Raw genomic sequence first — 5,229 nt, 5'->3', positions numbered from 1 at the left:
CAAGGGAATGAATGCCATTTGGGTCATTGTGGATAGGTTGACAAAGTCAGCACATTTCTTGGCAATAAAGAACAATTGGAGTTTGGATCAACTTGCTGAATTGTATGTAAATACCATAGTAAGATTGCATGGAATACCTAGCTCGATTGTTTCTGATCGCGATCCAAGGTATCAATCCGCATATTGGAAGGAATTGCAGAAAGCCCTTGGAACGAAGCTTAATTTCAGCACCGCCTTTCATCCAGCGACTGACGGGCAAACTGAGCGCACTAATCAGATTGTCGAGGATATGCTGAGAGCATGCATTTTGGATTTTCAAGGAACGTGGGAAAAGTTTTTACCCATGGTGGAATTCTCATACAACAACAGTTATCAGGCGACCATCGGCATGGCCCCATACGAAGCTCTTTACGATAGAAAATGCAGAACTCCATTATGTTGGAGCGACATCGATGAAGCCCGTGTAATAGGACCAGAATTGATCCAGGAAACCACCGACAAGATTCGGTTAATCCAATCGAGAATGAAAGCGGCACAAAGTAGGCAAAAGAGTTATGCAGACTAGCGAAGAAGACCGTTAGAGTTTGAAGTTGGTGACCATGTGTTTCTGAAGATTTCACCTACAAAAGGAGTAATGACATTCGGCCAAATCGGGAAGCTGAGTCCAAGATACATCGGGCCGTATGAGATATTAGAAAGAGTATCCGAAGTAGCATATCGACTTGCCTTACCGACTGACTTGGAGAAGGTGCATAACGTATTTCATGTTTCAATGTTAAGAAAATATGTTTCCGGTCCAAGCCATGTGATTTCACACGAACCCTTAGCGTTGCGAAATGATCTTACGTACGAGGAAAAACCGATTGAAATTCTTGATCGCAGAGAGAAACGCCTTAGAAACAAAGTGATTCCGATGGTTAAAGTCTTGTGGGCTAACCACTTGACATCCGAGGCCACGTGGGAAGTCGAGGATCAATTTAAATCGAAATACCCCCAATTGTTCGTTGAGAATGGTAAGATATACGAATCTTGCTTAGTGTGAATGATTATGTTATGATATTATCTTAACCATGTTTATGTTTGATTGCTTATGTATATGTTCCCAATGAGTGGTGATTAAACCAAGTCCAACCGAGCTCCAGTTTCGAGGACGAAACTTTTTCTAAGGGGGTGAGGGTGTAATACCCCAAATTTTTAAACTTGATTAATTATGCTAATAATTTTAATTAGACTTTTTAATTAAGCCTTAACCTGATTAATGAATATTTTATTTTAAAAATTTAAATATTTTAATGATAAATATTATTTTCAGATTTTGTGATTAATTAAGGAATTACTTTAATTTTATTTAGATATTTGATTTTTTCAGCAAAAAGGAGAATTAAAAATCTGAAATTGTCTAATTACCAAAATGCCCCTATTTGAGTAAAAGGACCAACAAATATTTTATGCTATTCTTCTTCACCGTGTCACCTCCTCCATGAGAGTCAACCATGAGCTTTTGATGTGTCTTCACCATTTTTCATTCAACTCCTTAATTCATCAAACCTACTTACCTAAAACTAGACTAGCTAATCCTAATCACCAATGTATTAACTCAAATCTCCTACACTTGTCTCTGCAAACAATCTGACTTGTAGCCTCAATGGAGCACCCAACCTCCTATAAATAGCTGTTAATTCATCCCCAAATGCAATACAAATCAGATTACCTTCAATTCACAATTAAAAATCATAAGTTCTTAATTTTTCTGTTCAAACAACTGAGACCACCGCCGGAAACCACCGCGAGCAACCATCACCGAAGTTGCCGCCGGCTACCTGCCACCACCCACCTTCGCCTAGTAATCCGGCCAACTCTTGTGTGTGGGTCCCAACCAGAAGCCGTACACCCCGCTAGCGGCCGATTTCTTTTTCTCCCTTCTCTGTTCTTCGGCTCCTCTGTCCTTCGGCTTTAAAACCGTAAGTATTCTCTTACTGAAACTCCAAAATCTAGTCACTTATTTTGGTAAAGTTAATGGGCTTGGGTTTTCATTAAAATATTCTATTGGATTTAATTTTCATAGTTGACTTCCAAAAAGGGGATTATTAACATTATGTACTATTATTGATAATTTAAAAGCAAATTTGCATATTATTATTCTTTTAAAAATGAAACGGGTTTATATTATTATTATTATTATTATTATTATTATTATTATTATTATTATTATTATTATTATTATTACTAAAAGAAAGTAATAAGTTAACCGTACTTATTTTCATAAAGATCTCGACCCTCGGAGCTCAGGAAGGACGATAATCAAGACTAGAGGAAAAGCCTAAGTCAATCACGAATTTGAGGTAACAGCTATTGCTAGTACCCGCAAGTCCCTTCTAAATGAGATTATGAAATTACGACGTTACATTTTATTTAATCATTTTTATCGTGTTTTATGATTTGCGGGAAAGAAATATGCTTTGAGTAAACTATTTCATATTTATATGATATTTATGAAAACCATGAAAACAATTATGTTTTATTGATCACCTGATCTCAAGAGTTATTTTACTTCAACTGAAGTACAGAGGTTGAGAATTATAAAACTCGTTAAAACATGATAAATAAAAGTGAAAGACCTAGTTTTGTTGGCAGTATCAGTTCACAGGTTACAGTTCACAGTTTACAGTTTCGGTCATGCATGTACCCAGGGGCACAGGCCCACAGTTGAGCACAGGCTCTTATGGACACCGGTCCATCGTGGAAGACGTTCCACCAGTTTATACTTGCCAACAACTAGTATGTTAATAATGAAAAGGTTACTAATATGATGTTTTATTAAATGTTTTATGATATTCTATTCTCCCTGTTTTAGTAACTAAAATGAGTTGAAATGATTTTACGTTGCTAGAATAGTACGTTACTGAGTCTTCGGCTCACCGTTTTGTTTTATGTTTTAGGTGGCGATCGGGGCGACGGATGCGAATAGTGGCAAGGATTTCGTCTTATTAGGGTTCACCTAGTTTAAGCTTAATTTGTACTAAGTTCAAGTAAGAATTTTCTACTAAGATATGTAAGTCACTTTTGAATATTAATATAGAACATATTTATATTAGTTTTATAAAAGTATTATGTGGATAATAGCCTTGTAATTCCCAAGAGGGAGTTACGGCGGTAATGCCTCGACCGAATTAGGGCAACTCCGCTGCTTAATTACTTGAGTTAGAGGTCGGGGCGTTACAAAAATCCTTAATCATGAAACATAATCAAGCTTTAAATCTCATGCATAATATCAAGACATATTTAAAGAAATAAATATCTTAAAACATGCATAAGATTTAAATGTGATCTAGTATGGCCCGACTTCATCTTGAAGCTTCAACTTCAAACTCTGTCTTGAAAATGGATTGGAAACACCGTTCTTGAATTTCACCATGGGAGGCGCCATCACTAGAGAAAAAATCCTTATAGGTGGCTCATCAAAGGTTTCCCTTATACAACAAGAGCCACCTTTGAGGAAAAAAATATTATTTTATTTTTAAAAAAAACGAAATTTTGGAACTCAGTTTCACAAGCGCATCCTTAAATGTAATCAAACACAAACTCTCATTTTTTCAGCTTCCGTGTTCAGCTCGGGCACCCCATTGTCATCTCCCTGCTCCTTCTCGTACCGGCGAGCTCTCATCTCCATCCTCCTTCTCCTCCGGCGAGCTCTCATCTCCCTCCTCCTTCTCCTCCTTCCGTGTTCAACGATTTTTTATTCTTGAGTATTTTCCCTAAATTTTAGGGTTCTTGAAGATTGTTCTTCAATTTCTTGCACCTGGTAATGGTAGAAAATCGCATATGAGTTTGGTGGTACCAACAGGAGGTGTTGTATTGGTGTTGAATTCCAACATTCAAAGGTTCTTTGGTTCATATTCTTGGAGTCAATGGAGGTTTTTCCAAGCAACTAGGCATTGTTCTTGAGATTTCCAGAATTAAATTTCTAACGAATTCTGGTATAATTCTCTTGTTCTTAATCCTTGTTTGGTGAGGATTTTTCTTCGGATGTTGCAATGTGGTATTTGTTGGTATTTGTAGAAATTTTGATAATTATTTCCATTTTTGTTGGTATTTTTTGGGGTTTGTTTTTGAATGGTTTAGACGATTCATGGTGATCCAAATTCGAGAATTTGCAAATAAAATGGAAAGCGAAGCATTGTTTGTTAGGAATTCTCCATTTAAGTATATGATTAGTGTTTATCCTGCTGACCTATGGTGGATTGTCTTGAGCATTGATATTCTGGCTTAATGATTAAGATGATTCACTTGAGTTGTATTTCAGGGTAAATATTATCCTAGGAGCTTCAGAAGAATGAGTGATGCTTTCTGGGATGCATACTGTGGCAGATATATTTTCCTGCAGCCGTGGACAGATCGTTGGATGGAAATATGTAATGTTCTACAAAACTCCTGACTCTGGAACACTATGTGTTTGACTTGTCAATGTGGCTAGTCAACCAAAACTTACAATTCAATTTCTTTGTACGAGTAGTTATTACTGGCTTAGATGGTGTATTTGTTGGGGACGGTCGTACCAGGCACCCTTTTGCATCCCTGGGAAGAAAAGGGGAAAAAGAGCCTGACTTGTTAGCTATTGTAGCTTTTGTCCAACATTGTTGACCTGGTTCTCGTGATTGGGTAGAAAATTAAAAAATGGATCATCAGGTTATTAGGATTTGTTGATTTCATGTTGAACTGCGAATCCGACTGCAGTCTAATACAGTTAATTATTTAGTTTTGACCTTGTTGATCCACCTGTTCTGATACAATTGTGCTCTCAATCCCGGAATGTAACACCCTAATAATTCCTTGCTTTTATAAAACCATTTTCCAACTTAAAAATAAACGAATTACTAAAGTATTACCGTCACCGTGATAACGGTTAAGGCTAGTACCAGAACTACGCAGCGGAATTTAATGTTAACTAACTTTCAAACCAACATAAATAATAATTATTGAGGCCTCCTACAAGTTGGAACCATAACGGCCCAAAACCAAAGTATTGAAAATCCAACAAACGCAAAACATGATTAAAGTATAATTTAAATCACGAAGGCAATACGAAATTAAAATATTAAAATAGTTTCCAAAGCACAAAAGAATGCAACTCTCAACCATCCCAAGATACATGATTTCGATCGTACTTTGTTCTACCAACCTGCTAAATTAATCTACTCCCCAACAATGCAAGTGCAATGATGGATCATC

At 36.7% G+C, this 5,229-nt stretch overlaps 1 long non-coding RNA gene across 1 annotated transcript; it reads left to right on the top strand.

Annotated features, from left to right (window-relative positions):
- Positions 1-1,449: 1,449 nt before the first annotated feature.
- Positions 1,450-4,762, top strand: LOC110791372 (uncharacterized). The gene is made up of 4 exons (XR_008930927.1): positions 1,450-1,961; positions 2,269-2,342; positions 2,940-3,029; positions 4,304-4,762. It is a non-coding gene; the product is annotated as an uncharacterized lncRNA (long non-coding RNA).
- The last annotated feature ends 467 nt before the right edge of the window (positions 4,763-5,229 follow it).

This window comes from Spinacia oleracea, chromosome 3 (genome assembly GCF_020520425.1).
Source record: "Spinacia oleracea cultivar Varoflay chromosome 3, BTI_SOV_V1, whole genome shotgun sequence".
Lineage (NCBI taxonomy): Eukaryota > Viridiplantae > Streptophyta > Magnoliopsida > Caryophyllales > Amaranthaceae > Spinacia > Spinacia oleracea.
This window is presented reverse-complemented; position numbering and strand designations above follow the sequence as displayed.